The sequence below is a fragment of the Drosophila tropicalis genome, unplaced genomic scaffold (assembly GCF_018151085.1).
Source record: "Drosophila tropicalis isolate 14030-0801.00 unplaced genomic scaffold, ASM1815108v1 contig_643, whole genome shotgun sequence".
Lineage (NCBI taxonomy): Eukaryota > Metazoa > Arthropoda > Insecta > Diptera > Drosophilidae > Drosophila > Drosophila tropicalis.
The window spans coordinates 255,187-268,440 of NW_027173124.1; the positions used below are offsets into that span (position 1 = coordinate 255,187).

At 37.3% G+C, this 13,254-nt stretch overlaps 2 long non-coding RNA genes across 2 annotated transcripts; both read left to right on the forward strand.

Annotated features, from left to right (window-relative positions):
- Nucleotides 1-2,907: 2,907 nt before the first annotated feature.
- On the forward strand, nucleotides 2,908-3,881 carry LOC137578702 (uncharacterized). The gene is made up of 3 exons (XR_011032743.1): nucleotides 2,908-3,249; nucleotides 3,328-3,403; nucleotides 3,469-3,881. It is a non-coding gene; the product is annotated as an uncharacterized lncRNA (long non-coding RNA).
- Nucleotides 3,882-11,291: 7,410 nt separating this feature from the next.
- LOC137578704 (uncharacterized) lies at nucleotides 11,292-12,241 on the forward strand. Its single transcript, XR_011032745.1, has 3 exons — nucleotides 11,292-11,749; nucleotides 11,828-11,903; nucleotides 11,967-12,241. It is a non-coding gene; the product is annotated as an uncharacterized lncRNA (long non-coding RNA).
- The last annotated feature ends 1,013 nt before the right edge of the window (nucleotides 12,242-13,254 follow it).

Below are 13,254 nucleotides of genomic sequence, written 5' to 3' on the forward strand. Positions count from 1 at the left end.
GCTGTCACATTCAATAGATGTTGCTGGTGCAGCACCAATTAAGCAGCGACACTATCCTATGTCGCCAGCAAAGGAACAATTAATATATGAAGAGTTAGATCGCATGTTAAAATTAGGAGTTATTGAGGAATCTCAAAGTGCTTGGTCTTCGCCCGTGGTGTTGGTGAGTAAGCCAGGAAAACATAGGTTATGTATAGATAGTAGACGGGTGAATGCCGTTACAGTTAAGGATGCTTACCCAATGCCAATCATAGACGGCATCCTTAGCAGATTACCTAAGGCCGAGTACATTACAAGTCTCGACTTGAAAGACGCGTATTGGCAAATTCCTTTAGAGCCTGAGTCACGGGATAAGACAGCCTTTTCAGTAGCAGGTAGACCCCTGTACCATTTCAAAGTAATGCCTTTTGGATTATGTAACGCGGCGCAAACCATGTCCAAACTCATGGATAAAATAGTGCCACCACATCGGCGTCATCAGATATTTATCTACTTGGATGATCTGTTAATTGTCTCAGATTCGTTTAACGAGCATATAACTCTGCTTACAGAGCTATCCAAATGTATATCCGATGCAGGGTTAACTATAAACGTCGAGAAAAGTCATTTCTGTAGAAAGAATGTCAAGTATCTAGGGCATATTGTAGGTGAGGGAACGATTAAGACAGACCCAGATAAAATATCCGCCATAGTCGATTTCCCCACCCCAAAATCGGTTAAACAAGTTCGGCGCTTTTTAGGAATGGCGGGTTGGTATCATAAATTCATTCAAAATTACGCTGCTATTGCGTCTCCAATTACCGATACTTTAAAACATAAGCTTAAATTCATATGGACATCAGAAGCTCAGTCAGCATTTGAAGACTTGAAAACACGTTTAAGCCAGGCACCAGTTTTACATAGTCCCGATTTTAAAAAACCTTTCTCCATAAACTGTGACGCCAGTCATACGGGAGTGGGCGCAGTGTTAACCCAGTTAACAGAGGATAAGGACGAAGTACCCATTGCGTTTATGTCAAAAAAACTGAACCAGGCACAAAGAAACTACTCAGTTACAGAGAAAGAGTGTTTGGCAGCCGTGTTAGCAGTAAAAAAATATAGGGCCTACGTGGAGGGTCAAGAATTTTCTATCATAACCGACCATGCTTCTTTAAAGTGGTTAATGAGTCAATCAGACTTGAGTTCTAGGTTGGCCAGATGGTCTTTGAAACTTCAGGGATTTAATTTTACCATTTCACATCGAAAAGGTAGTCAAAATGTGGTGCCAGACGCTTTGTCCAGAGTTTTTACCCCTGATTTAGCGGTATTAGATAGTGATTTAGGAATCGATCTCAATTCGGTGCATTTTCTAAGTCCCGAATATGTGGAGCTAAAGGCGAAGGTCGAAAAAAACCCCCAGTCAGTACCAGACGTGAAAGTAATGGGCAATTTAGTTTACCGGCGTAGTGAGCATTTTCCTGGGGAGAAGTTAGCAGATGATCAGTGTTGGAAACTATGGATTCCCAAGGGACTAGTGGCGCAGTTGTTGAAATTGGCTCACGAAAGCCCACTAGCGGCGCACTGCGGTATTAATAAGACATTGGAAAAACTCAGGCGCTACTATTACTGGCCAAATCTAGTGTCAGAAGTTAAAGAGTTTATAAACAGATGTGATGTTTGTAAAGCCACTAAACACCCGAATTATACGTTAAGGCCACCATTAGGCAAGTCGGGTGAAACGTCAAGATTTTTCGAGAGACTGTATGTGGATTTCTTGGGTCCTTACCCGCGAAGCAAGTCTGGCAATATTGGAATATTTATTGTAGTGGACCATTTCTCAAAATTTCCGTTCCTAAAGAAAGTAAAAAAGTTTACCGCGGAAGTGGTTACCCAGTTTCTAGAAGAGGATCTTTTTCATTGTTTTGGGGTACCTGAGATTATAGTATCTGATAATGGGCCCCAGCTTAGAGCACACCATTTTAATGAGCTGTTACAAAGGTATAAAGTGCGTCAGACGTATACGGCTGCGTATGCTCCGCAGGCTAATGTGTCGGAGAGAGTAAACCGGTCGGTATTGGCAGCAGTGAAGGCTTACGTAAGTCCAAGCCAGTCTGATTGGGACGAAAAGCTAAGTAGTATCGCTTGTGCATTGAGGTCTACTATTCATTCGGCGATAAACACAACACCCTATAGGATGGCATTTGGTCAGCATATGGTAACCGACGGGTCCGTTTACCAAGTGCTACGGAACTTAGAATTGTTAGAGGATCGGGCTGTAAGGTTTAGTAGGGACGACTCTTTCGAAATAATGGGAACTAAATCTAAAGAGGAGTCACGAAAACAGCATGAGCGGAATGAGAATCTGTATAATTTACGTAGTCGCGAGGTGTCTATTTCAGTAGGACAAGAGGTATTTCGTAGGAACTTCCAGCAAAGTAATTTCGCAAAAGGATTCAACTCCAAGTTAGCGCCACCGTTCGTGAAGGCGAGAGTGAGACGCAAGCTCGGCAACGCGTACTATGAGTTGGAGAATCTACAAGGCCATTTGGTAGGCAAATTCCATGCAAAAGATATTAAGCAATAATTTTTTTTGGCCCGGTTTCAAGCGAGTATCACCCTTTCCATTAGCTAAGTGTGATTTTAGTGGGGGGGTTTTGTAGTAGCGCTTGTAACCGTTTGTATTTAGAAAGGAAACGAAAAAAAAGGGTAGGAATGATTTTTCTTCGTTATAACTAAAACGATATATAAACGTTTTATCCCTAAAAGTGGGCAATATAAGTTTCACAGAGTAATCTGCGTTCACTGCTTGCACTGCTTGTACTGCTTGTATTGTTAGTAAGCGTTATACTAACTAACAGAATGTAGACTAACATTGTATAATTTTGAAAAAATAGGAAATGCGATTTCGAGATTCATTTTTTTTTTTTTTTTTGGTTCAGAAAATTTTCTTTGAATTTTTTTTATCCGATTACTTTTTTTGTGGCGCCCCCTAGGCTCCTCTAGAGTTGGGATCAGGGAAGTTTAGGGGTAATCGAGGCGAAGAGAGGGGTCCAAAGAGGACTAAGGGATAGAGATTTAGCCAAGTATGTCGGCCCCCATGGGAATGACTTTTCTTTTCCAAATCATCTTCAACTAGTGCGGTCGCAAAAATTAAAGTCATAGTGAAAACTAATTTTTTTTCGGAAAAAGTCCGATTGTGAAGTTTGAATGGTGAATTCGAAGCAGTTTTATTCCTCCAGTGATTGATAGTGTTTTATTTCCAAAGTAAATGTAAGTCCAGCGCTATACAAACGCGCATATCAGTTTGAGTAAAGGAAGCAATTTTTATGAAAAACGTTTGTCTTTTAGGCACATGGGCAGTCTGATGAAGTAGATTTTCGAGAGGAAGTAATATATCCTTTTTAATCCGGTGCCAAGTCAAATGGTAAACAGTAAAAAAAAAATGCGCCTTTTAATGTGTGTAGTAAGAAAGTTTTGTTTTATATATAGAGTTGGCACCTAGTTCACAGACTAGATGCAATGGTCTAGGCCGGTCAGCCGACTAGAGAAAGGCTTATGAGGGACAAGCTGTCAAAACGGACCGAAGCCCCTGGAGCAGCAAACACAGAGTATTGGCCAGAAAAGATCTTAGACGGGCATGAAGAGTAAAACCAAAAATAAAGAGTATAAGATTCTCTAGACTAGAGGAGAGACTCCCCCCGCCCTTACCTTGCAAGCAAACTCTGATAAGTAAAAGCTTTTCTTTTGTGATAACTATCAACCAGCGGAGCTTTCATATGTGTAGCCGCTTGGCTGGCGTTCCGCTTTGGTTATTTTATTTACTGGTGATCGTTGCATAGCCTTCAGCCAAGAAACTAAATATCTTCGCCAGGCCCTAATATTGCATGGGTTAAACTAATGTTGGGCGAAAATAATTAAATGCCTTTGATTTTTTTTCTAACACTTTTGCCTTAAAACTAACTTTTAAATTGTAAAATTCTGAGTCTTTGGTGTACTCCAAAACCAAGTTAATTTTTTTTAAATTTTTTTACTTTATTTTTATAATTTCATTTGTAATTTTCTTTTTGGTCATGAGTGAAACTTCGGTGAAAATTTTGGTTCACCCCTTTTTTTGTTTTTTGCACGCCACTGGCGAAAGCTTAGCATGATTTAATTCTCTCTTGAATCAACAACATACTCTCTCCCTATATTTTTACCCAATTACTTACAGCGGTCACCAGAAAGATCTTTCTCCGTGGGATGCTTAAGTAAGTACTCTTTGGTTATAATGTCATTTTTCTTGTGTTTTTGGTATATGATTGACCAAGCAAAGTAAAGAGAGAGTTAAAGCAGTTTTCGTTGCTCTCGTTTGAATAACATATAAAATTTAATTTTGGTCTTTTTGGTCATCAGAAGTTAACTTATGCTCAAAAAAAAAAGGAATTCTTTTTCTTTCTTTGAATTTAAATATACTTTTCATATAAACATTGTCATATCTACATATCTATATTTATAACAAAATCTATAATTTTTAATTTTTGAAATGCTTTATATTATTCGTTACTTTTATTAAATATAAGTTTTTGAGATGAATTTAGGCTGAGACGTTTACAAGGGGGGGGAATCATGCAAAGTAAGTTAGGTTAAAAATTGGTTTGGCATAGGGATCGCTGGGTAATTTTTTTTTTACTTTGGATACAGCGATCATGGTAGGGTGGGCGAATTTGTTTTGGGCGTCACCGAATTATACGTTAAGGCCACCATTAGGCAAGTCGGGTGAAACGTCAAGATTTTTCGAGAGACTGTATGTGGATTTCTTGGGTCCTACCCGCGAAGCAAGTCTGGCAATATTGGAATATTTATTGTAGTGGACCATTTCTCAAAATTTCCGTTCCTAAAGAAAGTAAAAAAGTTTACCGCGGAAGTGGTTACCCAGTTTCTAGAAGAGGATCTTTTTCATTGTTTTGGGGTACCTGAGATTATAGTATCTGATAATGGGCCCCAGCTTAGAGCACACCATTTTAATGAGCTGTTACAAAGGTATAAAGTGCGTCAGACGTATACGGCTGCGTATGCTCCGCAGGCTAATGTGTCGGAGAGAGTAAACCGGTCGGTATTGGCAGCAGTGAAGGCTTACGTAAGTCCAAGCCAGTCTGATTGGGACGAAAAGCTAAGTAGTATCGCTTGTGCATTGAGGTCTACTATTCATTCGGCGATAAACACAACACCCTATAGGATGGCATTTGGTCAGCATATGGTAACCGACGGGTCCGTTTACCAAGTGCTACCGAACTTAGAATTGTTAGAGGATCGGGCTGTAAGGTTTAGTAGGGACGACTCTTTCGAAATAATGGGAACTAAATCTAAAGAGGAGTCACGAAAACAGCATGAGCGGAATGAGAATCTGTATAATTTACGTAGTCGCGAGGTGTCTATTTCAGTAGGACAAGAGGTATTTCGTAGGAACTTCCAGCAAAGTAATTTCGCAAAAGGATTCAACTCCAAGTTAGCGCCACCGTTCGTGAAGGCGAGAGTGAGACGCAAGCTCGGCAGCGCGTACTATGAGTTGGAGAATCTACAAGGCCATTTGGTAGGCAAATTCCATGCAAAAGATATTAAGCAATAATTTTTTTTGGCCCGGTTTCAAGCGAGTATCACCCTTTCCATTAGCTAAGTGTGATTTTAGTGGGGGGTTTTGTAGTAGCGCTTGTAACCGTTTGTATTTAGAAAGGAAACGAAAAAAAAGGGTAGGAATGATTTTTCTTCGTTATAACTAAAACGATATATAAACGTTTTATCCCTAAAAGTGGGCAATATAAGTTTCACAGAGTAATCTGCGTTCACTGCTTGCACTGCTTGTACTGCTTGTATTGTTAGTAAGCGTTATACTAACTAACAGAATGTAGACTAACATTGTATAATTTTGAAAAAATAGGAAATGCGATTTCGAGATTCATTTTTTTTTTTTTTTGGTTCAGAAAATTTTCTTTGAATTTTTTTTATCCGATTACTTTTTTTGTGGCGCCCCCTAGGCTCCTCTAGAGTTGGGATCAGGGAAGTTTAGGGGTAATCGAGGCGAAGAGAGGGGTCCAAAGAGGACTAAGGGATAGAGATTTAGCCAAGTATGTCGGCCCCCATGGGAATGACTTTTCTTTTCCAAATCATCTTCAACTAGTGCGGTCGCAAAAATTAAAGTCATAGTGAAAACTAATTTTTTTTCGGAAAAAGTCCGATTGTGAAGTTTGAATGGTGAATTCGAAGCAGTTTTATTCCTCCAGTGATTGATAGTGTTTTATTTCCAAAGTAAATGTAAGTCCAGCGCTATACAAACGCGCATATCAGTTTGAGTAAAGGAAGCAATTTTTATGAAAAACGTTTGTCTTTTAGGCACATGGGCAGTCTGATGAAGTAGATTTTCGAGAGGAAGTAATATATCCTTTTTAATCCGGTGCCAAGTCAAATGGTAAACAGTAAAAAAAAATGCGCCTTTTAATGTGTGTAGTAAGAAAGTTTTGTTTTATATATAGAGTTGGCACCTAGTTCACAGACTAGATGCAATGGTCTAGGCCGGTCAGCCGACTAGAGAAAGGCTTATGAGGGACAGGCTGTCAAAACGGACCGAAGCCCCTGGAGCAGCAAACACAGAGTATTGGCCAGAAAAGATCTTAGACGGGCATGAAGAGTAAAACCAAAAATAAAGAGTATAAGATTCTCTAGACTAGAGGAGAGACTCCCCCCGCCCTTACCTTGCAAGCAAACTCTGATAAGTAAAAGCTTTTCTTTTGTGATAACTATCAACCAGCGGAGCTTTCATATGTGTAGCCGCTTGGCTGGCGTTCCGCTTTGGTTATTTTATTTACTGGTGATCGTTGCATAGCCTTCAGCCAAGAAACTAAATATCTTCGCCAGGCCCTAATATTGCATGGGTTAAACTAATGTTGGGCGAAAATAATTAAATGCCTTTGATTTTTTTTTCTAACACTTTCGCCTTAAAACTAACTTTTAAATTGTAAAATTCTGAGTCTTTGGTGTACTCCAAAACCAAGTTAATTTTTTTTTAATTTTTTTTACTTTATTTTTATAATTTCATTTGTAATTTTCTTTTTGGTCATGAGTGAAACTTCGGTGAAAATTTTGGTTCACCCCTTTTTTTGTTTTTTGCACGCCACTGGCGAAAGCTTAGCATGATTTAATTCTCTCTTGAATCAACAACATACTCTCTCCCTATATTTTTACCCAATTACTTACAGCGGTCACCAGAAAGATCTTTCTCCGTGGGATGCTTAAGTAAGTACTCTTTGGTTATAATGTCATTTTTCTTGTGTTTTTGGTATATGATTGACCAAGCAAAGTAAAGAGAGAGTTAAAGCAGTTTTCGTTGCTCTCGTTTGAATAACATATAAAATTTAATTTTGGTCTTTTTGGTCATCAGAAGTTAACTTATGCTCAAAAAAAAAAGGAATTCTTTTTCTTTCTTTGAATTTAAATATACTTTTCATATAAACATTGTCATATCTACATATCTATATTTATATCAAAATCTATAATTTTTAATTTTTGAAATGCTTTATATTATTCGTTACTTTTATTAAATATAAGTTTTTGAGATGAATTTAGGCTGAGACGTTTACAAGGGGGGGAATCATGCAAAGTAAGTTAGGTTAAAAATTGGTTTGGCATAGGGATCGCTGGGTAATTTTTTTTTTACTTTGGATACAGCGATCATGGTAGGGTGGGCGAATTTGTTTTGGGCGTCACTGATATCAGACCCCTTCTTGTTCAGCAGCTGCGCCAGAAAACGACGGTATTTCTCTTTTTTTTCTCATCCTTTTCTCTTTTCTTTTTTCTTTTGCAAGTACAAAGCGTTAAACCGAGGATAAATTGTGTCAGTACGCGAATTCATTAATAAAATTGTAATTAGTAGAGCGGGTAGTCTAACCATTTCCCCCATCCCCCATTCCTCACCGACTAATTGAGCCGAAACCAGCGCGTACTACTGATAGATTCTACCAGATTCCAACAGCTCGCAGTAAAATTGTAGCAAGTTATATGTTACAACATACATACTGTTGGAGCGCTTGCATCAAAGTGCTTGGTCAGCGTTCACACGCTACCAAATACTAGTTCATATAAAAAAAAAAAATTATGTGTTAATGATGGTGTTGTGTTAAAACAATACACGAAATACTGTAACCATATGTCCCAATCAGTTTTATCTACTGAAATATATGAACGAATGTACTCGTTGAAGGTCCTATGACTTCTTTCAACGGTACCTAATGTCTGGTGATGGTGTGCTGTAGATGTTATATTATCTATTTTCAAATATTTGCACAGGTCAGTAATAATGGAATTTTTATATTCTGTTCCCATGTCCGTAATAAACGTCTTCATTGGACCGTACTTCAGAATAAAAGATTCGAATATGGCTTTTGCACTTTTGTTTGCAACAGGAATCGCTACTAAATACTTTGTCAGGTCACATATTAATGTGATTGCGTATTCACTTCGATTTTCCGAATGTGGTAGTGGACCGATCGTTTCGGTTATAATCATAGGTGATCTTGTATGTTTTGTCGTTTTCGACGTCAGGCATTTTGGACATTTATTAATGTACTTTTTTACACATTTAGTCATGTTTTTCCAATAATATCGTCTCTTTATTTTTGTAATTGTTTTATTTATGCCTGTATGACCTCCTTGAATTGTATCGTCATGGAATGTAGACAATATAGCTTCTTTTTCTTTCTCATTATTTATTTGGGTCACCGGCTTGAGTAGCGCTACTCTTAAAAATTGTAAAATTTCATTGCCCAAATTTTTGAAAGATTTTATTGAAATAGTTTCAAAGATCTTTTCGCTCGGTGCCAATTTGACTTTGCTGATACCAAGTGTACCGGCTTCTTTTTCGAGCCATTGAAAAAACTGACCTAAGTCGAGAATTCCATTGGTATACATATCGCAAATGTCAATTCTTGCTATAACTTTCTTGCCATGTTTGAATGTGTTCGAGGAATCAGTTATTCGCAAGGTCACTACTTTTCTTACTTCGTCCTTTACAATAACGTCATATACGTTGGGCTTGGAAGCTTTTTCAAGACTTTGCCTTGGCAACAGTTCTTGCTTATTTTCTGCGCAGAAATTGTTTTGTCTACTTTGGTACCTGGTAGTGACTTTCAGGATTTTTTTGTTCATGTCAATTAGATCGGATATTGTTATCCTTGATAGGGCGTCTGCCACAAAGTTATCTTTACCTCTCAAATAATTTACTGTAAAGTCTCGGGTCCACTGTTTTGAACTCGGGTTAACCATGGAGAATAAATATGTTAATGGTCTATTGTACTGTGAAATGTTTTCCATATATATATGGTCGAAAATATGTGATTGCCCAGTGTATTGCTGCTAGCTCTTGTTCTGTAGTACTCCTGTTGCTTTCACCTTTAGTGAATGCTCTTGAAGTCCACGAACGAGCTTTTCTTTTAGTATTGGAATGCATTTTCGTATTCTGCTGTCCATTCGAATGGAACATTCTTTTTAAATAATCTTGTTATGTGCCGGAAATATTCGGCGAAATTTTTTATGAAACGTCTATAGTAGTTGCAAAATGCAACGAAACGTCTAACACTATCTGCATCATGTGTGACTGGATAATTCTTGATGACGTAAAATTTGTCGTCTGGTAAGATTCCTTTGTCTGTGCGTTTGTGACCTAGGAATGTCACCTCATGCATTAAAAAGGAGCATTTTTCTGGATGCAGTTTTAGATTGTTTTTTCTGCAAAGTTTAAAAACACCTACTGAATTTTTAATCATATGTTGTTCAGAACAACCAATAACGATTAAATCATCCATATAGAGGAAAGCTTGGCTAGGCTCAAGCCATGAGAATGCTATTGTCATCATTCTCTGAAATGAATTAGGTGCTATTTTTAGACCGAAGGGTAATCGTGTGAAACGATATGAGCCATTGCTCGTTGAAAAAGACGTTATATCTCTTGATTTTTGTTCTAGTTCAATTTGATGAAAACCTGACATTAAGTCAAGGCAATTAAAATATTTTGCTCTTCCCAATTGATCAAGAATGTCATCAATTCTGCGGAGCGGAAACTTATCTGACAGCAATTTTTTGTTTATTTGACGATAGTTTTTACTAATCGCCAGTTTTTTTCTTTAGATCCCGAAAGTGTTTTCTTTGGGATTAGTAAGAGTGGGCTATTATAAGGCGAAACAGACGGTTCGACAATACCCTGTTCGATTAACTTTCCAACTTGTCGCTGGATCTCGTCTATTTGGCTATGCGGACTCCGGTAATTTTTCACATATACCGGTTCATCATCTTTAAGTCTTAATTTTTGTTTATAAAAATTATTTGTTGTGATCGGTTCGGTGTCAAGTCCGAACACATCACTATACTCAGTGCATAACTTTTCGAGTTTGTCTTTGAATAGTATTGGGAAATTTTTCTTCAATTTATAAATTACAGATTGTTTTCTTAAATCTTTGCTATTTTGAACTATATCGTAGTTCGAAAGTGATTCAAATTTTATGTTGTCAAAGCCTACTATTTGTCATTTATCTGTGGTATTTAAGAATCGGACAAAAGTACTTTGGGCTGTTGCAATAGTGTTTGCAACATAAACGCCCGGTTTAATTTCCTGATTCGGAATTAAAATGTTATCTTCTGCTGAAGATAGTTCTATTTTGCGTACCACTTGGGATCTTGCTGGTAAAAGTGTTGAGTTATTACCAGAGTTGAATGTTATTGGAACATAAATTGGGTACGTTAATTTTCGTGGTCTAAGTTTAACTAATCTTCTGAATTGCTGTAATCTAATTTGCAATTAAAAGTTTTTATAAAATCTAATCCTATTATTCTATCACATGGGATTGCAAAATCTGAATGAAGCAGATGAAATTCGTATGGAATAATATATTTATCTGTCTGCAATTCTATTGAGACTAGGCCTTTGGAGTTTATTACTCCTTCTCCTATGCCTCGAATGTCTACAGTTTTGTTTACTTGGATGTCGTCGCAACGCGTACTATGAGTTGGAGAATCTACAAGGCCATTTGGTAGGCAAATTCCATGCAAAAGATATTAAGCAATAATTTTTTTTGGCCCGGTTTCAAGCGAGTATCACCCTTTCCATTAGCTAAGTGTGATTTTAGTGGGGGGTTTTGTAGTAGCGCTTGTAACCGTTTGTATTTAGAAAGGAAACGAAAAAAAAGGGTAGGAATGATTTTTCTTCGTTATAACTAAAACGATATATAAACGTTTTATCCCTAAAAGTGGGCAATATAAGTTTCACAGAGTAATCTGCGTTCACTGCTTGCACTGCTTGTACTGCTTGTATTGTTAGTAAGCGTTATACTAACTAACAGAATGTAGACTAACATTGTATAATTTTGAAAAAATAGGAAATGCGATTTCGAGATTCATTTTTTTTTTTTTTTGGTTCAGAAAATTTTCTTTGAATTTTTTTTATCCGATTACTTTTTTTGTGGCGCCCCCTAGGCTCCTCTAGAGTTGGGATCAGGGAAGTTTAGGGGTAATCGAGGCGAAGAGAGGGGTCCAAAGAGGACTAAGGGATAGAGATTTAGCCAAGTATGTCGGCCCCCATGGGAATGACTTTTCTTTTCCAAATCATCTTCAACTAGTGCGGTCGCAAAAATTAAAGTCATAGTGAAAACTAATTTTTTTTCGGAAAAAGTCCGATTGTGAAGTTTGAATGGTGAATTCGAAGCAGTTTTATTCCTCCAGTGATTGATAGTGTTTTATTTCCAAAGTAAATGTAAGTCCAGCGCTATACAAACGCGCATATCAGTTTGAGTAAAGGAAGCAATTTTTATGAAAAACGTTTGTCTTTTAGGCACATGGGCAGTCTGATGAAGTAGATTTTCGAGAGGAAGTAATATATCCTTTTTAATCCGGTGCCAAGTCAAATGGTAAACAGTAAAAAAAATGCGCCTTTTAATGTGTGTAGTAAGAAAGTTTTGTTTTATATATAGAGTTGGCACCTAGTTCACAGACTAGATGCAATGGTCTAGGCCGGTCAGCCGACTAGAGAAAGGCTTATGAGGGACAAGCTGTCAAAACGGACCGAAGCCCCTGGAGCAGCAAACACAGAGTATTGGCCAGAAAAGATCTTAGACGGGCATGAAGAGTAAAACCAAAAATAAAGAGTATAAGATTCTCTAGACTAGAGGAGAGACTCCCCCCGCCCTTACCTTGCAAGCAAACTCTGATAAGTAAAAGCTTTTCTTTTGTGATAACTATCAACCAGCGGAGCTTTCATATGTGTAGCCGCTTGGCTGGCGTTCCGCTTTGTTTATTTTATTTACTGGTGATCGTTGCATAGCCTTCAGCCAAGAAACTAAATATCTTCGCCAGGCCCTAATATTGCATGGGTTAAACTAATGTTGGGCGAAAATAATTAAATGCCTTTGATTTTTTTTCTAACACTTTCGCCTTAAAACTAACTTTTAAATTGTAAAATTCTGAGTCTTTGGTGTACTCCAAAACCAAGTTAATTTTTTTTAAATTTTTTTTACTTTATTTTTATAATTTCATTTGTAATTTTCTTTTTGGTCATGAGTGAAACTTCGGTGAAAATTTTGGTTCACCCCTTTTTTGTTTTTTGCACGCCACTGGCGAAAGCTTAGCATGATTTAATTCTCTCTTGAATCAACAACATACTCTCTCCCTATATTTTTACCCAATTACTTACAGCGGTCACCAGAAAGATCTTTCTCCGTGGGATGCTTAAGTAAGTACTCTTTGGTTATAATGTCATTTTTCTTGTGTTTTTGGTATATGATTGACCAAGCAAAGTAAAGAGAGAGTTAAAGCAGTTTTCGTTGCTCTCGTTTGAATAACATATAAAATTTAATTTTGGTCTTTTTGGTCATCAGAAGTTAACTTATGCTCAAAAAAAAAAGGAATTCTTTTTCTTTCTTTGAATTTAAATATACTTTTCATATAAACATTGTCATATCTACATATCTATATTTATATCAAAATCTATAATTTTTAATTTTTGAAATGCTTTATATTATTCGTTACTTTTATTAAATATAAGTTTTTGAGATGAATTTAGGCTGAGACGTTTACAAGGGGGGGAATCATGCAAAGTAAGTTAGGTTAAAAATTGGTTTGGCATAGGGATCGCTGGGTAATTTTTTTTTTTACTTTGGATACAGCGATCATGGTAGGGTGGGCGAATTTGTTTTGGGCGTCACTGATATCAGACCCCTTCTTGTTCAGCAGCTGCGCCAGAAAACGACGGTATTTCTCTTT